The sequence below is a fragment of the Mustela nivalis genome (genome assembly GCF_964662115.1).
Source record: "Mustela nivalis genome assembly, chromosome: 3".
Taxonomy (NCBI): Eukaryota; Metazoa; Chordata; class Mammalia; order Carnivora; family Mustelidae; genus Mustela; species Mustela nivalis.
In genome coordinates, this window is record NC_139022.1 from 92,493,846 (window position 1) to 92,517,847 (window position 24,002).

Below are 24,002 nucleotides of genomic sequence, written 5' to 3' on the forward strand. Positions count from 1 at the left end.
TGTTAGGACCTTTGATACATTTGATCAGAGCTCTCCCTTATCACTCTGGCCTCCCAACCACTGCTGACCCCCAGTGGTGCAATTCACATCTCAGTATTTTGGATGGGGTTAGAAAGATGTGGGTCACTTTGATAGCATCTTGCACAGCTGGCAAAGCAGGTGCTCACTTATATGTTGTCACATTGGTCTATGGGAGAGCTCATGGGCTGAGAAAATCTCTCATGACCTGGGGCCATGCTCAGGGAGCACTGGGGGGAGTAGTGATGTGGGGGAGGTAAAACTATTCCTCTAACCCCTTCAGCGCATCCAGTCTCTAATTTTTTTTTTTCTCCAACTGTGTGCTTGAACTTCTCCACTGGACTCCCAGATTTTCACAAAGGTTCTTTCGTTCCTGGGTGATTATCAAAATTGGTGTTCCTTTGGGGGAAGACTATAGAAAGGTCTTATTTGGCCATGTTGATGATGTCACCACAACTAGCATATTTGATTCTATTTTGTAGGCATGTTGAATTTTGCCTAACATCTTGCAGAATTTTCCCCCTATATTTACTAGTTTAAAAAATGTCAGATATTTTACAGTATAGGTCTTTACTCATTTATATTTTTCCTGAAGCAATGTAACTGTTCTTTCTGAAATTTAAAAGGTTTTCTAAGACTGTATTTTTCATGGTGGTTTCTATTTCTCTGGGATGTCTTCTAGAAACACTGATTGATGTTGGTTAACTCCCTGATCTCTGTTTTTCTGCTTCTTTTCTGCTGTGGTTTCCATTTTCTTTCTCCCTCTGAGATCTTCTATAACCATTAAATAGTGATTAAATTTACCACCTTCGGTATCAATTCTTATACTCTGTTTTTTTAGTTTCTTTGTGATTTTTTAAAAAAATAATACACTTTCTTCTTATTTCACACTATTGCCTTTTTATCTTGCCTGGAATTCTGTACATTTCATTCTGTTTCCTTTCATAGAGGCCATGTTGCTTTGTCCAAAATAAGAATATAAGAATGTCTAATTGTTTTCTGAAATTTTCTTTTGAATTCTGTAGTTAGATTTCTCAGAGGTTTGCTTTGAATTTTTAAAACTGTATTCTCTTCCCCTTAAAAATGCTTAAAAATGGGGCACCTGGGTGGCTCAGTTGGGTTAAAGACTCTGCCTTCAGCTCAGGTAATGATCCCAGGGTCTGGGATGGACCCCCCGCATGTGGCTCTCTGCTCAGCAGGGGGCCTGCTTCCTCCTCTCTCTGCCTGCCTCTGCCTACTTGTGATCTCTGTCTGTCAAATAAATAAATAAAATCCTTAAAAAATGCTTAAAATATCTTTTTCTATGTAGTTTTGAGTGATGTCATGAGGATACTTACACAGGGTGAATGGATTTTTCTTTTTCCAGATTCTTTTCTACCATAATGGCGGTGAAAACTTCCATGTTCAGTCTATAATTTAGTAGACATTATTTCCATTTTAATTACCATTTCCTGGCAGTCTTTATTTAAGATACCTCCTCTCAGTTGTAGTTCGAGTTTCTTTCAACTCCCATGGTCTGATTCTTTGGTGCTCCAAAAAGAAATGTTTCATGGCATCCTGAAACCCAGATTAATATAACAGAATTGCATTGTTTTTGAATCCACCGTAATATATTCCAAATGTCTTCCATCTATGTGGTATATTTTTCTTATTGTGATAGATGATACAATTAGAGAACAAGAATTTCCTTTACGCCATTGACTACAAAGGTCACACAGGTAGAAAATGAAAGGATCAGACAATTTGCACAAATCATCCTCACTGTTAGATACATTAACAAGAAAATGTAATTATTAAAGAGATGATACCATTCAACAAATTGTTCTTAATAGAGGAGAAAGATGATATGTGAGCTAAAATTGACGTGAAAAACACAGGAAGAAGTTGGGGGGTTGGAGTGGGAGGGAAAATGGTGGAGGTTATTGAATATCTATTAGAGTGTGCAATTGCATTTTCAAAATAATTAGTCACCTAATTATATATCCAGATACAGTAATTGTTGTTCTGTAGTTATGATTTATTTTAAGTATCCTCTGTGTGTAGTTTTCAGTTGCATTTTTTTTTTTCAAAATCAAATTTGAGAGGAATGCATTTGCTAGAAATTGCTTTAGGAATGTATTTATATGTCATTTTGGAACAAGTAGAAAGATTTTTTTTTCTTCTAAATGGCTACAAAGGTGAATAAGTTCTCTGACCTTCTAGATAAACACATTCATGTTAGTTGAGTGGGAGGCAGTTAGTAATAAACAGGAGACATTAAGGAAATAATACTTTTTGTTTTTTTAGGAAAATAATGCTTTTAACGCATATCAGTTTTTGGTAACTAATTGCTTCATCGAGATTTTGCCTATAATTTACTTGTATTTTACTGGTAGATGTTTGTTGAATAAAGATAGCAAAGGATTGTCCAATGATACATAAACCATGGCCAAATAAAGATTTCATAGTTTTTACAGTAGAGGGATTATCTGGAATTCAGATACAAAAAGAACTTGGTACTCTAGGAGTATGTTACTTTGAATATACATTTAAACTGGCTGAAAACCTTACTTCATAGCTGAATGCCTTGGTGGTTTGTTAATCACATCCATAAAAATGAGACATTTGCAATTGAGTGGGCTTCACACTTGGAACATCTTGAAGATGTACCTTAACTGGATATGCCAAATTAAACATGCATTGAAGTTAGATTGTGTTCAAATTTCCACAATAAAATCTTATTATTGGCATTTCCTACATAAGTGGTTTGGCAAATAAATGCTTTTACAAATAAACCTGCTTTGGCTACTTATATGGAAGGGAAACTACTGACTTTGGTTATAGAATAATAGCAGCAATTTTCTTATAAGGTATATTTCAATAATTGGAACCTTGTTTTTATTGCACAATTGGAGGTACAATATCCTGGAAAATAATTTCTCCAGAAGACTGAGTAGTTAAAAACATCATCTTGGTGATGCACTTGAAATGGTGTTCATATTTCTAACATATTTGGATCTTGTGCTATACTTCTAGACATGTTGGTTTCCACCTAACTGCTTATTTTTCTTTCAAGGCATTTAAAATTTCATAGTGTATGCCCCATCTAAGTTCATCAGTTTGATTCCTAGGGAATTTTAGAAAACTCTAAAGATTTCTATTTCTCCATGCTTGTAGCTTTCATTACTCTGTATTTCTGGTTCAGTTGAGACTTCATATTCTCAACCTGTTCTCAGGCACAGAACTTGGTGAACCTCACAAAGATTTTTAATTTCACCTTTACTACTTGTGGATTGTAACCTTCTTGGGAAAATTGCACTTTTTAGTTACTTTGCATTTTATTAAAACCAAAAATTTTTAAAAAACAGAATAGTGTTGTTTTTTGTTGTTGTTTTGTTTTGTTTTGTTTTTTAGTTTACAAAGTTCATTCAAGATAGAGACTCTCAGACCTCAGTAGCATGTGTCAAAAAGATTGGGAAACGCTGGTCATTGGGCTGTTCATATAGTTTGTCATAGTTTGAAAAACATTGGTGATACTAGAAAAGGGGGGAGGAAGGGGAGAGAGAGAATGAGAGAGAGAATATGGCTCTTTAAAAAGCAAATTAACTGAGTCATTTTAAAAAATGATCACCTTGAAGGTGAGAAAGTCCCTCAAGGTCTTGGCTCTGACTCTTCAGGAAAAACAGACAATAGAGAGGTTGCTATCATTCTTTGTCAACTCTGAGGGACCTGGAAAGCCTGGAGTCCTGAGAGTACTTCCTCCCCAGGGAGATACTACCATATCTTGGGAGACCTGAAGCTCAGTGTTGGGGTTTTGTGTAAGTGTTGCATCTAGAATAATGGGTCAGATCCTCTTACTGAGCTGACGGGGTATGAGTAGAGAGTGGTCTCAAGCAACTCAACCTGCAATTCAGAAACACAGGTCTCCACTTGTTAGCTAACTAAAGATCTTTCTGATGATGTTAACTACATTCTCTGGTGTCTCACCTACTGCCATAGTTTAACTCAGTGGTTCTCAAGTGGGAACAATTCTGACCCCAGGGCAAATTTTTGGAGATATTTTTTGGTTATGACAATGAGGAGAAGAGTGTTACTACTCTCTAATTGGTAGAAGTTAGGAATGTCCCTGAACATCCTTCAAGGTGAAAGACACCCCCACTTAAATAAAGAATTATCTGTAGGAGTATTTGATTAAACCACCTCAGAAAACAAACAAACAAACAAACAAACAAATAACAAAATCCTGTTCAACCCTATAGATAACATTGTACTTATCTATTTATTTATTTTTTTAAGATTTTGTTTATTTATTTGACAGAGGGAGACACAGCATGAGAGAGACACTCCCACAGCAGAAGGAGTAGGAGAGGGAGAAGCAGGCCTCCAGCTGAGCAGGGAGCCCAATGTGGGGCTTGATCCCAGGACTCTGGGATCATGACCTGAGCTGAAGGCAGATGCTTAAGGGCTGAGCCACCCAGATGCCCCAATAACATTGTACTTAAAGGTGAAAGAGTGCTTTCCCTAATAAGAAAAACACAATAATATATTTTATCCTACCTTTATTCACTATTTCATTAGAGATCCTAGCCAGTGTAATTTTGCAAGAAAAAAATTAAAAGTTATAGTTTACAAAGGAAAAAATGAAGTGGTCTTTATTCATGGGTGGTGTGAACATGTACATAGGTAACCACAAGAAATAATTTCAAAGAAAGTGACTTGAAATATAAGTGAGGTGAGGAGGGTCTCAGTATCCAAGGCTGTACAAATTCATTTTATTTATAAATATTTGCAATAGTGAAAATTGAAAATTCCATTTATAATTTTGTCAATAAATAAAATCTTTAGACATAAATTTAATAAAATATGGGCAGAACATCCACACTGAAAACTGTAAGAGAGTACTGAGAGAAATTTAAGTAGACCTAAATGAATGGAGAGAAATGCCATATTTGTAGACTGGAAGACTCAATATTGTTAAATGTCAATTCTCCCTGAATTAATCTATGGATTGAAATCTTAATGTTTATCTCAGGAGGGTTTTATGTCATAGGAATTGATAAGTTTATTTTGAAATTTATTTGAAAAGGAAAGAATCTAGTTAAAATAATCTTGAAAGAGAAGAGTTCTACCTGACTCTAGACTTTTTATAAAAATACAGTGATCAAGATGGTGAAATTCTGAAATAAAGAGAACAGAATACAGTCCAGAAATAGACATGTATTTATATAGTAACTTTATTTTTTTCAAGACACCAAAGCAATTAAAAGAGGGAATGCAAAGTCTTATTTACAAATGGTACTGGAACAATTTGATGTCCATATGGAAAAAAATGAATCTCCACTCCTACTTCAAGCCATAAACAAAAATTAATTCACAGTGGATCACAGATGTAAAAATAAAACACTACTAGAAGAAAATGTAGGTTAATATTTTTCAAGTTGGTGGTTGTAGTGTATGGTATGTTAGTGTCCTCCCAATATTCATAAAATCTAACCCCTAATGTGATTGTTTTAAGAGGTGGAACCTTTGGGAGATGATTGGGTTGGGAAGGTGGAGCCATCATGGAAGGGATTAGTGGCCTTCTAAGGGGCTGAGGAGACCAGAATTCTCTCCTTTTATTATGTGAGAACATAGCCAAGAGACAGCCGCCTGGGAAAAAGAAGCAGACACCACACTGAATCCTCCAGCACAGTATATTCTTCTTTGCTTTGTTTCAGCTTTTCCTTGCAAAAATATTTGAACACACTTTAGCTCTTGAGAATTTGTTTTAACTCTTAAATAATGCTGAAAATATTGTGAGAACATTTAAGAGTTCCTCATTGCTTAAGAACCAAAAATTATGTAATATTTTTGAAAATTCAGTCCATATGCATGCTACTCACGTATATATATATAGATAGATATAAATATAAATATAAATATATAGATCTATAATCTATAGTGAATGTGCATATTACTCAACATGTAGATATAAAGATCAGGGTCCTTCCTCCTCTCCCTCCTTCCTGCCAGAGAGAGAAGGAAAGCACAAACAGGGAGGGGCAGAGAGAGAGGGAGAGAGAGACTCCCTAGCAGGCTTCACACTCAGCGCAGAGCCCAATGCGTGGTTTTAGCTCACAACCCTGAAATCATGACCTGAGCCAAAATCAAGAGTCAGATGCCTAACTGGTGGGTGAGCCGCCTACCCTGCAGGTGCCCCGGAGATTGGGGACTTTCTTAATCAAGATTTCTTAGTCAAATGGAAATAGTCACCTGACTTTGAATTTACCTTTCACATGTTTAAACAATTGTTGAAGATAAATATAAAAATAAGGAAACACAGGTAACATCAAAGAATAAAAACTTGTAGATGTGATAAATTACAATTGTACAGACTAAAATATTTCTAAACAACTGAAGTTTTTAAAAAAAATATTATTTCTGTGGCCTTAAAAAGTCCATTTTTAGATCCATTTTAGTAGAACTACTCCAAGTTATAATTTCAAAGTTAGAAATTGACTTAGGAGGTAGAATGAGATATCATTTATTTAAAATCCTCTTCCTTAATTTTAATGATTCTTCAAACTGTTGATATTGTTAGTTTTAATCTTTTAATCTTGGAAAATTCTTCTCTTGTTATTTTGTATTTAGATTTGATTGTTACTCCTTTTTGCAAAGCATCACATAAACATATTGTCATATAATTGCACACTAAAAATGAGTGCAGTAATTCCATTTGTTTAATATTTTAAGAAAAAGTTGAAGTGGTAGTCAACGTTCAAGAATCTTTTTAATCACCCTTCAACAAGGATAGTTGAAGAAACAGTTCATCAATTTTCCTGATAAGAAAAATTTTAAAAAGTTGTACATTTATAAGTGAACATGACTAAGGAGAGAGACACAATAACTAAAGACAAGAGTCCTCTCCAAATCATCAGGAAACTTTAATGTTCTTCAATTTATAAAATCTATCAGGACCTATTGGCATTTTGAGCCATGTTGTAAGAGGATGCATTTCACAGTTATTCATATGTTCTCATGACAACATGATTTAAAATATATATATATATTTATTTATTTGACAGAGAGAGAAAGGGAGCACAAGCAGGGGGAGGGGAGCAGCATCGGGAGAGAGAGAAGCAGGCTCCCTGCTGAGCAGGGAGCCCACTAGAGACCTGAGCCAAAAGCAGACACTGAACCAACTAAGCCATGCAGGCGCTCCAACAATATAATTATGGGAGCTAGTTCTAGAAGTGAGAGAAAGCCTTCAATTTTACTTGCAGTGATGAGTAGTATCGATCAATTCATTGACAGTGCTCTTTGAAAGTGTGGTTTGCTCTCATAAGTGTTATTTGATATCCTAAAGATTTGAGACTTTCAACTTTGTTTAAAAGACTCATTAGCAGGGACACCTGGGTGGCTCAGTGGGATAAAGCCTCTACCTTCAGCTCAGGTCATAATCCCAGGGTCCTGGGATTAAGCCCGGCATCAGGCTCTCTGCTCTGCAGGGAGCCTGCTTCCCTTCCTCTCTCTGCCTGCTTCTCTGCCTACTTGTGATCTCTGTCTGTCAAATAAATGAAATCTTAAAAAAAAAAAAAAAAAAAAAGACTAGTTAGCGTGTAGTGAAGACAGGATTTACTTAACCATACCAGTCCATGGCTGGATTCTCATAACTCTGTTTTTGTAAAAATTATTTATTAAACCCAAAATGGTATTTAGATCTGGTTGCATGGCATTATTAGAGATTATGTGTTTTTCTTATTAAAAGGTGATGTGTCCTTATAGAGCTAGTTACTTCAGCATGTGGTTTTCTCTGTGTATGTGTGGGTATACACCTGACATGCATCCACATGTGTGACTCCATCCCTAAAGTAAAATATTGAATCCTTTCTTTCTAGTTAGCATTTATTGTAAATGTTTTCCTGTGTAAGTAAAGATGCTATTTGTATTATAGGAACATATCATAATTTGCTTAATCGTACCTTCACTATTGGACACTTCCTTGTATTACATTAATTTCTTTAGGGGACATCTGTGTACATTCATTTTTGTCCACATTTTGGATTATTTCCTTAGAATAGATTTCCAGCTGTGAAGCTGCCAGGTCAGATGCTCTTCCAAATTGCTTTCCAAAAAGGCAGTTTTCTATCAGTAGAGATATATAGGTATGCTCGTCTCATTGCCCACTTGCCAAACTTAACTTATTATAATCTGTTTTTGCTAGTTTTGGAGTTTTATTGTTTTAGTTTGCATATCTTCAATGACTCATAAGGGTGAAATTTAAAAACCTGTTGTTTATGCCTTTGTCATTCAGGGTTTTAGGATTTTCTTAATGATTAGCGTGATCTCCTTTTTGTCTAAGGATTTTATTCTTGTCTCTCATATAGTTTTTTTTTTTAATGTATAAGTATTTATCTTTAATTGTGCTTTTGATTTTTAATTCAGAGAAGTAATTTTTTTTATGGAGTCAAGCGATATCCTTTGACATTGATTATTTTGTGCGAAGAACTCCATGGGCAAATGAAATCTTACACTGATATTACCTGAATAGGAAATCTCATTAGTAGTTTGATAATTAGTCTGTCGCATATTTTATTTTTGGAATATCCTTGCTTTAAAACTACAGCTAAAGAAGGCAGATGGTTAACATGTTTTCTCCTTCCCTGAAAATATCCAAGATGAACCAATATTATCAGTCTCTAATGGAGGTTGGCAATGTCAAGATGATTTGTGGCCATGTCAAGATGTTGAGTCAGTACCCAGGTCATTGCTCATTAACGATGATGCTCTTTGGACCAACAGGAGACCCAGCAACAGGATCCTAACAATTTCTGATTCTCCCTCATATTCCTTGAAGATAGTGCAGAACATTTTGTTCTTTAGAAAACATGCAGGCCTCTTTCCTTAAGTTACAGCACTTACTATGTTTTTATTCGTGTTATTAGTCTGTGCTTTTTTTTTGTAACCATGCATACATTGATGGAAATAACATTTTTAATAAACTATTTCGCCTTTGCTTTATTCGTTTCTACATACTCTCCCATTAGTCGTTCTATGTATATGTTTTTGCAAGTGAATGTATAGCTTTTTTCAAATATGGATTATTCCATTTTGATAAACCATTAATCCTTTTCTGCTCTTCCACAGTCATTTCTTATTAAGTGTGTCATTTAATATTCACCAATCATTAATTCCTCTCTTCCTTGCTCATACTTTGTGTCTCCTTGAGATCTTCAGAATGTGGTTCTGTCTCCATTCTGTTCTGATTTAAAATTATCTGCTCCTCATATGATTCCCTCTGGTGGTTTGTGCCTTCCTTTATACTCTTATTGCTTTTGGCCTTCTCTTGCTTTTTTGTTTTTGTTTTTTAAAGAAGGCTTTATACTCAGTATGGAGTCCAGTGTAGAGCCTGAACTCACAACCCTGAGGTCAAGACCTAAGCCAAAATCAGGAGTCAGATGCTGAACTGACTGAGCCACCAGGTGCCCCTGGTTTTAATTTCTCTTCTTTCCACTCCGTTTGACCCTGGGCCACCGTCTTATGAAATAAACATATATTCTGTGTGTATGCAGTGTGTTTTACTAAAGCCACAAATAGATGCTATCTGACTCACACGTATGAAATGGGCAGATACAGATCTCTTTGTGATTCAACAGTCATTTGTAAGCATATCAGGGGACATGTTTCTTCTTCATTAGTAAATTACTATACCAAGTGCCATTCATTTTGCCCAAAAGAACTTGGTGAGTTTTGGTACATTAATCCACCTCATCTAACAATTCAGGAAAAATCAATTCAGTGACATAAAATTAAAAGATGTGCTAGCAAAATTGGGTGTCTCTAAGGTGACATGTTTTTTTGAAAGGAGTGGAAACACTAATCTAACACTATTTTAGATGGGGTTTTCTTGTTCCTTTTCAGGCCATAAGATTTCCTGTAAAATGAAAATAACTACACATTTAATTACAGTTCCAAAAATTTACATTCTCGCATGAAGCTTTCTTCTCTTGTCATGCTGTAGTCATAATGGCTACATTGTCTACTGTTAATTTGCATTTTAATTGAGTTTTAAACATTTAACTAGAGGATGATCCAATAGGAGATTCTATAAGCATCTCAGTAATTGGTAGGCAAGAGTTTTTTTTTTTTTTTTTTTTTTTTGCTATTTTAGCCGTAGGGAAGTCTGCCCGACAGGGTTGGGGTAAGAACTGATAACCTTCAAAGCAGGCTTTGTACTTTGGGGCTGTCAAGAGAAAAAGAGAACAGAAGTTAGGAATGGAGACATTAGCAGAGACAGATGGTGAGAGGTTATAATGATTTCTAGGATCACCCAAATCGTCTGAAATTGATGCCAGATTTTTTTTTTTTTTTTTTTTCCAGTTAGGGCAGCATGTCATGCTTGTTTTGAGCTACCATGGACACAGTTCATGCAGTTCTATTGGGCTTTGCATTCTTTTATGTTTCTTTGGGTCTTCAAGAAGTTTCTGACACACACTGAATTTTGTCAGCATTTTCAGTAACTGACAAATTTTAACATTATAAACATTTTTAAAACATTTTTGTTAAACCTCTCTACTGAAAGACATGAAAGTAAGATGACTGATTCTTAGATTGTCTTCATTTAGAACAACCTTCTTTTAGTTGCAGAAACAGAGTGATGGTGTGTATCTTCAATGTGAGACCGGGGGAAGATTTTAGTGGATATAGCAGCTGTTGATTCAAGTATAATTATACATGTTGCATCTGTGTTTTCTCTTAGGTGAATCAGCAGTTTTAGTTTATTATGAAAATTAGCAATCTATGAGATAATTCTATAGAATGAATTCCCAGAAATACAAGGTATATAATGTAATGAATAGGAAATGCTCCAGTGAAATACTCATATTCCATTGTGATCCTGTCAAGAATAATATCAATTGGACGTGGGATTGAAAGTAACAAAAATGCTTTATGCTCTCTGGAGAAAATAGGAATGATTCCTTGTAAATGAGAAACTTCAAAATGAAAACATAAAATACTAGCTATAGACTGCTCAGCATGACTCAAATTTTTTAAAATAAACTTTTCTGAGTGTTGGGTTTTGAAACGTCTGAGTACGTGAGATTGGTCTATGAAACGGCATACCCAGTTACATACAAGACTGCTTATAGTGAAAACACTTCTTTGCTTATATCTGTTTTACCAGTTAACTGTTTTTAGCCCAATCCTCCATGTGTACAGCAAGTTGCTAAAAGCTGTGCATTTATTTAATGCAGTTTTCATTTTGTTTTGTTTTTGTTTTGTTTGCAATATGAGAGGCCAAATAAAGAAACTTGAAACTTTTGGAGTAGAGAAAGCATATTTGCATTTTAATCAAGGAATCTCCTCCCCAGGGATTGACGAAAACTCATAAATGTGTAGCAGAATTTTGGAGTTCAGAGGTAGAAGTTGTCAACCATTATGGAGTAAACGATCATTTAACCTCTTACTCTAAGTATACTTCTTGTAAGACATAAATGAAGGGTCATCAGTATATATCATTTATGATATTATCCAAGAAGATTAATCAGAGGAAAATGGAGGTTGGCAGTTTGAGAGAAATCATATACATGGAGTAGTTAGTGTCAGGATGTCGTAAGTGTCAATAGTCTTTGAGGAAACACAGGCCAGTGTTAGAGGGACACAAGACTACAGAAGTAAACCCCTGTTCCATTGGAATCTTTCAGTTACTTCTAGAACTAGAACTTCATTTTATCAAAATTTTATTTAGGGTCAGGCACATTATTGATACTGAATAAGTTCTTATTAAACCAACAAATGTATGCTGAAGGCATCCCACATGGGATGATAGAGTCAGACATCTTCTGCTAGCAGCTTACATGGAAAGCAAAGGTACACAAACATCAATAATCACAGAATACTGAGGGGTTGGCAGATGAGGACTATGGACAACAATTTACTTAGGAATTGGACCATTTGAAACCATTTTAAAAGTTTGAGGGACTCTGTCAAATAAATAATAATTTTTTTAAAAAGTTTGAGGGATATGAATTATAGAAACATCCAGGGAAAGGATAAACATTTTCTGTAGGGTGGGAAAATGAAGCAAGATGAGATACATCTGTAAGAAGAAGTGACATTTGAGCTGGGTAGGATTTTTATATTTAGAAATGTCAATGTGTGTAGTGAAAAAGGAGAAGAGGAAGGGTGGCCCATTCTAGACTGAGGGAATTAAATTGACTAATTACTATATTCTACATTTATTGATTGCCTCCTATGTACTAGGCACTGAACTAAGTGCTTGGAATGGGAGGTAAGAAAGAACTTCACTTCCTGTCTTTGAAGAGCTCCCACAGTGGGAAAGCCTACGTATAAGCCTTGCACAAAATGTGTGCTAAAGGCTGCCCTTCCTGCTCTCAGGCCTGAAGGGGGCGCCTCTCCTACACAGAGCGTCAGGATGGGCTAGGCTCATTCTCAACACTCCTGAGCTCAGCCAGCAGCTACATGAGGGGCATAATTGAGCTGAGGGTGCATTTTTGTTGTTGTTGTTTGTAGCCCTTTTAATAAAAGCTTTGTACTAAAATTATTCATGTATTTATGTTCCCTCTAGACCTTAAGTTCTTGGAGACTACTAAATTAGATTTTATCATCCTTGCATTACTTCATGGTATCCAGAACAGTGCCTTGCACACAGAGTGGACGTTAAGACTATAGGAAGGTAATTATGTTTTGTATTTCTTGGAAAATAAAGCCTACTTTGTTGAAGGCATGACTATAAGATAATGTGTCTTATCCCCATGTACTTCAGCCTCCTTAATCTTGCCCTGTGGAGTTTCTAAAGCTGATGGTCAGTGTTTGGAGGCCAGTGATGGTCAGTGTTTGGGTTGAAGCCACTTTTGACACTTGTAATAATTTTTTGAACTATGGACACTTGGCAGGCATTTTAACCTTTTCATCCCTCTGAAGCTAGGCTGATTATTAAGGGCGGGGGAAGAGGATCATCTGCAAGCTACTCTTTTCATGTATTTATTTATTTGTATTTTTTAAAAGATTTTATTTATTTATTTGACAGACAATAAATCACAAGTAGGCAGAGAGGCAGGCAGAGAGAGGTGGGGGGGGGGGTGCGGGGAAGCAGGCTCCCTGCTGAGCAGAGAGCCCAATGCAGGGCTCCTTTCTAGGACCCTGGGATCATGACTTGAGCCAAAGGCAGAGGCTTAACTCACTGAGCCACCCCGGTGCCTCTCGTTTTTTTTTTTTTTTTTTTTTTTTTTTTTTTAAGTACTTGTTAAAGAGTCACTTTTCCCCAGTTTCACATTCAATTTAAGTTCATCCTTACCTGTAAGACACTAAGTCAATATCCTGAGATTGTTTAGGAGGCTTCATATTTTTCTCAGCTATAAAGTCAATTACCTTTCAAATGATTTTATAGCTGGCAGTAAATGGCCCATGAAGTATATGAATAAAAATAAGGGCAAACATTTCCTGGTTAAATGTAAATAGTTACATTGGTAGTCAGTATAATAGACTGAAGTCTCAAAAAAAAAAAAAAAATCAGGGACAAATTACTTAGTGGCCACAGATATTGTGCTCTGGTTTCTACAAAGACATCATTGGCAGGTGTTCTGACGCACATGTGACCTAAGTTTTTATTTATGATATTTTGTTTTATGTAAGCAAATATCTATATATTTCTAGAGTAAGAACATCTTTGGAGATCAAATATAAGAAAAGTGAGCTATGACTTGGTTTCATCATCATAAATAGTATTTGAGAATGTTGATATCTTTGGAAAATATACTCAACTATCTACCACTGCACAGCTCCTTCTAGGGTGTGTATATATAACCTGTGTTGTGGTGCAAACAGACTAATTCTACTAGTTCTTATCTTTTTAATGAATTGCTTTTTCAAAAAAAAGTATTTGAAAGAGAGCAAGTGAGCACACAGTAGGGGCAGCAGCAGGCAGAGGCAGAGGGAGAAGCAGACCCCCTGCTGAGCACAGAGCCTGATGCAGGGCTCCATCCCAGGACCCTGGGATCATGACCTGAGCCAAAGGCAGCGGCTTAACCAACTGAGCCACCCAGGCACCCCATTAGTAGTTTTCAAATAGTTCCTTACTGCATTTTTAAGAACTATCATATTTTCTGGGTTATTGAAACACAGTTTGATTGTAGCCATGCCCAATCTCACAGTGAAATGAATGAGCAAGTGAAATATTAAATGGGCTCTTCTGTTTACCTGAAGTTGTACCACCAAAATATCTTCATTGACACTAGCTATTTCTTCAAAGCTCTTTATTTGGCCAGAAAGAGTGAAATCAGTCTGTCCCTGTACAGGTGCACTATGAGACATTTCAAAATGCTTTTCAAATCTTGGAATCTGGTGACTGCATTTTATAAGTTTTATAAACATGCAGAGTCAGTCATGTGGTCTGCTGGCCTGTATTTATAAGTGCCATTCACTTGTCCAGGTCTGTACAAGTAGACCTGAAAAGAAATCTCAAGGTCATTTTTATTGCAACTCACTGTTGATGACATTGAAAAGTTATGGCACCATGTTAGTCTAGGAACTTGGGTGGAAGTGCCCTGAAGCTGGCACATGGTTTCTCTGTGTTGGATTTGCATCAGCTTTTTTTTCTTCAAGAGAATCCATGGGATAGAAGTCTTTGTCTCTTGCTGCTCCTTTGCACCTTTGATTTTTTGAAAATTAATTTTCTTTCTCATAAACTCTAGACAGCATTGACTGTTTCCATCCCTGTAATTTTGGTTTATATTTGTGTACTTTAATTAAGGTAATTTTCAGGTGGTAGAGGGGAACTTGAGGCAGGTTCCCTTTTTTTACTTTCTCTTTTCTAAATAACAAGGCCTTGGCAAAAAGCCACACGCTTAAAAAGTAACAGCAGAATCTCTCGTATTCCATCTCCTGTTCATCAGCTCTGTGGGTCAGCTTGTGCTCTCTCTTTCCTCCATAAAGTCTACATGCTACTGTCAAGGACATTCTAGAAGGCTAGCCTTTTGTACACCAGTATATTTCACATCCCCCTTGTGGTGTGTATGTTTATCACCTGTTTCTAATCTGTTGGTGGCAGTGGTACTTGCTATGATCTAACAAGTTATTCTGTAAACTAATATAGCAGATACAAGTAGAGAGAAATGTTTATATGAAAACTAAGATGTAATGCTAGTCCCTTTGCTAGGCAAAAATTGCTATTGAATTAACTGTGGGTAAACCAATCACCAAGGTTGTAAAAAATACGAATGATAGAGAATCATAGAATGATTCTGAAGTCAGGTTGCTTCTCAAGTGTCTTTAACTTTCTTGCTTTATTATCAAGGACAAAATTGGAAGTGGTAGATGATGCATAATAGATATGCTTAATAAGATGTAGAACTCTAACTAGAAGATCTGTACATAAAGCAAAGGTCTGGACCCTACATCAGTGAAATAGCTAACTGTGTGCACTTAATCTATGAAGAATGTTTAAGGTACTACGTTTAAAGGTTCCTGACTGCAGTATATTTATTTGATAAACTGGCCAACTACATATTCTGTATGTGTCTATTCTGTATGTGTCTGATAAGAAAGCTTCTAACACAAAGATAAATTAAAAGCCATTAACTGCTCCCCCCTTTCTATGTGGGAAGAAAGGTGAGTGAAGTGTTAGTGATTCTCACAACTCTGGATGTCCTAAGGGTGGAGAAGTGTCTTCAGGTGAAACTGTCTGGTATGGAGCCAGAAGAAAATTTTTTCTGTTAGTCTCTGCCGGTGCCGGAGCCATGGTGCAGATGGAAAGGATGTTCTGTTGCCTTGGATTATCCTGGAGAAATGCCACTAAGGCCTCCTTTTTGTAACAGAGCCCATCCTAGAGTAAACCACCTGTCATTGTAAACATTCAGCCAAAAGAAAATGATACATTTATTTCTCATATAATGTATTTGTATCTTAATTCAGACGTTAATATTATAGGCAAGACCTGCATACATCAGCTACTATAGGGAACAGTCTGGTAGCCAAAGAAAATGTCCCTAAAAAGGGCCAGTTCTTGAAAGTTCCTTCCCTAGGTAGGAAATTATCTCAGTGACCTCTTGCCCAAATAACCCTATTCCTGAGAGACATTATAATAGCATCATGACAGGTAAGCTTGTCATTCATTATTCATTTTTATCACCAACTGATGTTTAATTTCTCAGAGATGAAATGATCGTCATAGTAATGCTTCCCTATACCACCTAGCATAGCACTTGAACCAGAGTAAGTAGTAAATAGACAGAGAATGATCAGGTCCTGGGGCGCTCAGGTTATGATACCAGGATCCTGGGATCGAGCCCCAGATTGGGCAATCTGCTCTGCGGGGAGCCTACTTCCCCCTCTTTCTCTGCCTGCCTCTCTGCCTACTCGTGATCTCTCTCTGTCAAATAAATAAATAAAATCTTAAAAAAAAAAAGACTTGTCAGGTTCCCAAACTGGGATATGCTGGACTTTTGTATGACAGTTTTAACAGAAGTTTGTCTCCTATGTCAAATTGCAGTTTTACCATATTGATTTGTTGGCATGCGTCTTACCTTTCCATTCATTGTTCTAGCTGTTCTAGATGATACTTTGTATTTCAATGTTCAGACTCCAGGGTGTTCATTCAGCTTGTTTCTTAGAACTGGCTGAATATGAGAAAGATTTTTCTTTTTCTTTTCTTTTTTTTCTGGTAGCAAGCTTCACTCAGTACATGGGAAATTCATGCAGTCTCAGCCTGCTTCTTTCCTACTGGTAGATAGTCACTCATGGGCCTTCATTTGCCTCCCTCAAATATAACAATAGCCCAAAGGTGAATTATTCAGACAGTGTGGATATCCTGGGAGATGTGGTGCATTTTTGCAGGCACTGATGTGTTATAAACCAATCAACCCAAATCTTTTATGTCTCCTTTCCATATTGTAACTCCCATGAGGTAAAGCATTAAGCTACATTAAACCTCATAAAGAGAAATTTGAGTTCATCATGTGTAACTTCTCAGTAATGGTAATTAGTATAATCTGCTTTTTGAATTTGCTAACTGATCTTTGAAAAACATGTTACCAGTTTTCTCGTTTCTATTTAAATATTTAAGACTGAAAACTTTCTAGTTGAGCTCTTAGTACCTTTCATAAAACTTTGTAAGTGGCTTCGATTTTATACAGAATTACATCAAATGATCAGGAGCAGACAGCTCATGAAACTAAGAGCATAAACATAATTTATAACACTTATAAGAAAAAAGTGTATCTTGAATTTTAAAGTATGAGTAAAAACTGAAGTTGGAATTTTTGCATAATCAAATATCTCTTCCATATCAACCAAAATTTATAGAAAGATATAACTAAAAAAGAACAAAATATGGGCAGGACTCCTGATAGAAGAGAGGGTGGCTATGTGAGTATCCGTCTGTGTAGATATCATTGAACCTGTGGGTGCAAGATGTAGATAATATTAGAAAACATGATAATATAGTACATACTACTCATAATCAGATATGTCACTACCCCTCTCTCATTAATTGACAAAATAAGTAGATAGAAGATCAGTAAGGATGTAGAAGAACTGAAAAACACAATCAATTCACTTGACCTATTGTCATTTTTAGAGCACTCTGATAATAATATACATTCTTTTCAAATTCACCCAAGACATTTACCAGGATAAATTATATGTTGAGGTTACAAAATTAAGTCTCAGTATATTTAAGAGTATTGCAGTATATGTTCCCTAACCATGATGGAATGAAATGAAAAATCAATAACAGAAGGATGTTTGGAAGGATCCCAAATGTCTTGACACTAAAGAACCTACTTCCAAATAACCCATGAGTAGTGTGTTGACCTGTGCCTACAAGAATGGTATGTCCATGTCTTAACTCTTGGAATCTGTAAAAGGATCTTTGGAGATGTAATTAAGTGTTCAAGATATTGAGAAATGAGATACTCTTGGATTATCCATGTGGGTCTAAACCCAATGAAAGGTGAACTTATAAAGAAAGGAAGGGAACACACAGAACAGAGGTCCTGTGAAGATAGAGACATAGAGGAGTTAAATAGTTAAATAGGAGTTAAATACGCAGAAACCACCAAAAGGTAGAAGAGGCAAGACATGGAATCTCTCTGGAGCCTTCAGAGGAAGTGTGGCCCTGCCAGCTCCTTAGTTTTGGACTCTTGGCCTCCAGAACTGTGAGAAAATAAATTTTTTGTTGTTTTATGCTATCCAGTTTGTGGAACTTTGTTGAGATAACTGTACAATAAGAACACACCATGGGCCAAAGTAAAAACGTGATGGGGAAGTAAAAAGTCTTTTGAATGAATTGGAATTGTACATACAACATATAAAAGGTTCTTGGATGCTTGTGAATCTGTACTTGGGGAAAAATTAAAGGGGCTAGATCCCTATATTAGAAAAGAAGAAAAGTTTCAAATCTATGACCCCAGCTTCTACTTTAAGAAACCACTAAAAGAACAAATGAAACCCAAATGAGCAAAAAATCACTAGCATAGAAAGCAGAGAAACATGGGGGAAATTAATGAAAACAAAAGTTGGTTAAGAAGATCAATTATATTGATATACTTCTAGCCAGGATAGATCAGGTAAAAAAAATAGGCACCTCAAATTACCCATATCAGGAATGACAGAGGTGACATCACTACAGACTTAGCAGTTATAAAAAGGAGAATGAGGAGATAACAAAGGTTAATGAAAGAGTCAGATCTCCCCTGTCTTCCCCCATCCTCAGCCTTCAGAGACTGGTGCCTTTCTTTGAGAGAAGGCCTATGTGTTCCAGGGTCAGGGCTGTAGCTTCCTCTGTGAATGAGCTTCTGTAAGGTCTTGTCCTTCCCACCAGCCCACATGTAATGTTGAACATTTTGATGAGTTCAGCTGCTTTCTCCTTAGCCCAGTCACAGCAAATTTGTTCTTCTTTCCATTAAACCAAGGATGGAAGCCATGGTGGGTTTCTTTTTTGCTAGGAAGTATTCCTTCCTTTCTGGAATTTAGTTGATTTTCTTTCTTTCTGCTCCCAGTTCTTTGGAGACTTAAACAAGTAAGCGATCATAGTCTTGGATTTACTTGGCTTGGTCTTGGGAGGTTAGGAAGGATGGCCTGCCATAACAGAATACCACAGACTATGTGGCTTAAACCACAGACACTCTAGAGGCTGGAAGTCCAGGATCAAGGTGTGGGCAGGTTTGGTTTCTTCTGATGGCCTCTCTTCTTGGTGTGCAGATACCTACCTTCTCACTGTTCTTCACATGGTTAATGCTCTGTCTTTCCATTGTAACTTCCTCCTCTTAACAAGGATACCAGTAAGATTAGGTCCCATACTACAGCCCCATTATATACAATGGAATGTTATCAGAAAGTCATCAGAAAGGATGAATACCCACCATTTGTATCAACATGGATGGAACTGGAGGGGATTATGCTGAGTGAAGTAAGTCAAGCAGAGAAAGACAATCATTATATGGTTTCATTCATATGTGGAATGTAAGCAATAGCACAGAGGACCATAGGGGAAGGGAGGGAAATCTGAAGGGGGAGAAATCAGAGAGGGAGACGAACCATGAGAGACTGTGGACATTGGGAAACAGACTGAAGGTTTTAGAGGGGAGGGGTTAGGAGATGTGGTAACAGGATGCTGGGTATTAAGGAGGGCATGTGTTGTGATGAGCACTGGGTATTAAACACAACTAATGAATCATTGAACTCTACATCAAGAACTAATGATGTTTTATACAGTGGCTAACTAAACATAATTGAAAAAAAGAAAAAAATTACCTTTTCAAGAACCCATCTCCAAATACAGTCACATTTAAAGGTCCTGGAAATTAGAGAGGACTTCAGCATAGGAATTTTTGAGGGACACAATTCAGCCAGAATATTGTACATGATCTCCACCTCAATTTCTTCCTACCACTCAAGTCTCTTAATCTACCCAGCCATACCAGCCTCACTCTTGATACTAGAACATGCCAGGTATTTTCTCATTCAAGGGCATTTTTACAGTTGTAAGTCTGTTTGGGTAGTTTTCTCCTTAGGATATCCAGTGGCTCAGTCTGCCATCTCCTTCAAGTCTGAACAAATTTTCATCTCTCTTAGAGGCCTATCCTAACTCTTTTACTTAAAATTGCGATCCTGATTTCACTGCATTATTTATTCTTCACAATCCTTTCCACCTTCAAGCCTAACATAATATTTATTATTACTGTGTGTCATCTTCCTCTAGACCACTAGCATGTGACCTCCTTGAGGGCAGGGATTTTTGTTTGTTCACTGATGTCACATTATCTCAGGGCATGGCACATAATAGGTTTTCTATAGTGATTCAGTGATGAATGAATTGAAAAGACATATTTTTTTGTAATGATTGGCTCCATCTGGTTTCTAAACCAGAGATCATCATGATTTCCAGGAGACTAACTTAAAGAAATAGAAGGGTCCCACAGCTGCTGAAAACCCTAGAGGCTCCATTAGATCAAATTAAACAAGTAACCTTAGGATTTTCCACCTGTAACATGGAAATGCAGTCTTCGGTCTCCTTTGGTGAAACAGATCAAAAGCAGCATATCACAGGTGTTTTATACTTTGAAGTCATTTTTTTTTTCCCCTGAATCATCTTGGGGGGTTAATGTTTCAGGACTCATTTTGGGAAATACATATTTACATCTTCCTCCTCTTCTTTTAAAAGGTTCATTGCTCTGTCACATAAATTTCAAGCTATTTAGATTAAGAATGACAATGATTTCTTTATTTCATATGAGAAGAATATTATTTGAAATGAAGTTATTTCTTTTGCAATATAATCTTTTAATTTTTGTATGATTTCCTTTTTTGCTTATGGTTTGGTTGTGTGAGAACCATCATGAATGAAATTTATTCTCCTTGAAGATAAATTCTTCCAATTCTCATAGTTTTGTTGTTTATTTGTTTGTTGGTTTGTTTGTTTGTGTCATTTAGGCTAAATCTGGGTAACATTTCCCCAGCATTCAAAGTTGGATACTTGGGAGTGATGGTGTGATGTTGGTGTGCATGCATAGTCAATGGAGGAAGCCACTGATCTGAAGTGTGTGTTCTGGAGTCTGAGGATAAAATAAGGATATAGGGGAAGAATAAGCTCGGGTAAAGAAAAGAAGTAGAAAAGATAAGAAACAGAAATACAAACATAACTGAAGAATATTTAGAAGAAAAGGAAGAGCAAGAAGAAAACAAAAGGTGGAGAAAACCTTTAAATAAAAAAAAGAAAAAGAGTAAGACCAACATCTGTTGAGTACCAACCATGTCCCAGAATTTCTGCTAGTTGGGAGTCCTTTAAAATATATAAATCCTTCCACCAATCCTCTGAATTAGGTATTATTGTTAATAATTTACATATGTACAAACTGGTCAGTTAAGTAATTAGTACTTCCACAACTTTTCTAGTCTTAACACACATAGAAATGATATTCATATTTGAAAGGCACTTGAGCTTAATCATAGACCAGTACTTTAAAGCTTTACATGATTTCATGATCCATTGTATCCCGAAGGTTGGCAGGATCAGTATCTCTGCAAACTTAATTTTTTCTCAGTTCAATCAGTTGACCAGACATAAGTGAACAATTCAAGATCACACAGGTGGGAAATGACAAAGCTTAAAGTTTGAATTCAGGTCTCTTTGAATTCTTTGTCCACCTTCTTTAATAGCCCTATAGCTCTAAGGATGAATAATGCATGACCCTACTCTTGAGGAACTTATGGCCTACTGGGGGAAGATAGAGATAAGAGAAAAAGAACTATAATGGATAATAGAATTTAGACTTATTAGAAAAAATGGGGAAAAAAGCCATTATTCAATTTGGTTTTCAAGAAGGAGTAGGAGTTTGCCAGACGAAATAGAAAAGAAAGAGGGAGAAGACATTCCAGGCAGTAGAAACCACATGTGCAAAAGGGAGATGATAGCTGTACTATAAGAATGACAGTGGAGAGAGGCAGAAGGAATAAAGTTGAAGTATTTTGGGATAGAGAATCAGTAAGTGTAGTGACTTTTTAGGAATGGTGAGTAAAGGAAGACTGCAATTTCTGTCTTAGCTTCCTTGGAAGTTAATGGTTCACTAAGGAAACACTGCAATAAGGAAATGTGTATGAAGAGCAGGGTTCAACTAGAAAGACAGGAAGTTTGATAGTGGACTTGATTTTGACCTACCATGTAGTATGTTTGGGGAAGATTAGTACCTAGTAGGCAGGTGGAAATCTCCTAAAACAAGAGTAGAGTGAGTGGGGAGAGAATTAGTTCCTCCATCCCTGGTATGTATTTCTCTTCCAGGATTTCTTTCTAAACTACATTAACATTATTGCTTTTGAACTTAAGCAGCTGCCTGAAATGGTTAAAAATCCTCATAACAAAGTGTATTCCCCATGTGTTGATGACCCCCATGTCCTCCTCTTCAACACTGACCTCCAAGCCTTGGAGAATTGTGGCTTAAGAGCATACTGGATGGGGGCACCTGGGTGGTTCAGTCTGTTGTGTCTCTATTTGGCTCAGATTATGATCTCAGGGTCCTAGGATGCTCAGTGGGGAGTGTGCTTCTTCCTCTCCCTCTGCCCTTCCCCCCTGCTCATGCTCTCTCTCTCAGATAAATAAAATCTTAAAAAATAAAAATTAAACAGTATGTATTTGTATTAATAAAATCTAAAATATACATAAAATATAAAATATATAAAATATAAAAAAGTGCTGGATAGATTTATTTTATTCCAGGATATCCTCATTTTAGGTGATATACATATTTTTAGTAAATAATATTAATAATTAATAATTCTAGAGTCCTTCTTGTGAGCCAGGCACTGTTATAATTTACATTTATTGGCTTATTCAGTTCTTACAAACTGTTATTTAGTAAAGAGGGGTTAAATAACTTCCTAGGCCCATGTTGCATCCTACTCTCTGGCCTTGGGAGCTGAGAGTTCCAGCAGGCTCTGACATTTGGTCATGTGAGCCTGAGGTCATGAAGTATAGTTCTTCTCGCCTCAGATTATATCTAGAATTTTTTTTTTGCACTTGGTCCTGATTTGTTTCTTGAAACCTTTTTCACCCTCTTACTGTACTTTAGACATTCTTAGTGAGTTGGTAATGTTTTCAGATAATTTTTTTTCTCAAAGTTATACACCTTCTTCTCATATTCATGAGTTCATTCCTCATACTGTAGACTGGAGCCAGGGGACCTGGGAGGCTCAGTCAGCTATCAGCATTCAGCTCAGAGCATGATCTCAGGGTCCTGGAATTGGCCCCATGTTGGGCTTTTCACTCAGCTGGGAGTCTGATTCTCCCTGTGCTCCTTTCCCTTGCTGGCAAACTACAATAACCAGAGACACATGGGGTCATTATGTAATGGTAAAAAGGTTAGTTCAGCAAGAAGAGATAGCCTTCTTAAATATGGATGAAACAAATAACAGTTGAAAATACAGAAGCAAAAATCGATAGAACTGAAAAAAATTGGTAAATTCACTATTATAGTTGTAGGCGTCAACACCTTTCTCTCAATAATGAATAGAATAGCTTAGCTAGAAAATCAAGTCTATGGAAGAAGTCAACATTGTCCTCACCCAACAGGATCTATCAGCATTGAGAATGTAGTCCACTCAACAACAACAAAATATACATTTTTTCAAGCTTGTACAGAAATTATACCAATATAAATCATATTTGAAGACATTAAAAAAAACTTCAGTTTGAAATAATTGTAATCAGGGGTGCCTGGGTGGCTCAGGTGGTGAAGCATCTGATTTCAGCTCAGGTCATGATCTCAGAGTCCTGGAATCTAGCCCGCATGGGGCTAAAGGGGAGTCTGCTTCTCCCTCTCCCTCTGCCTCCCCTCTCCCCAAGCTTATGCATGCACACATGCTCTCTCTCTCTCTCTTTCAAATAAATAAATAAAATCTTTTTTTAAAAAAAGATTTTATTTATTTGACACAGAGAGAGAGAGAGAGAGATCACAAGTAGGCAGAGAGGCAGGCAGAGAGAGAGAGGGAAGCAGGCTTCCTGCTGAGCAGAG

At 36.6% G+C, this 24,002-nt stretch overlaps 1 protein-coding gene across 9 annotated transcripts in view; it reads left to right on the forward strand.

Annotated features, from left to right (window-relative positions):
- PDE4D (phosphodiesterase 4D) overlaps positions 1-24,002 on the forward strand; it is a 1,511,392-nt gene that overhangs the window by 225,019 nt on the left and 1,262,371 nt on the right. For 5 of the 9 annotated variants that reach the window (XM_082725937.1, XM_082725938.1, XM_082725936.1 and 2 more), the window contains one exon: positions 12,566-12,673. The exons of 3 other annotated variants lie outside the window; for them this stretch is intronic. The gene's annotated coding sequence lies outside the window, so the exon portion shown is untranslated. Of the gene's footprint in view, positions 1-3,798; positions 3,816-12,565; positions 12,674-24,002 lie in introns of those variants that run through there. One more of the 9 variants, XM_082725942.1, reaches the window with a different exon arrangement.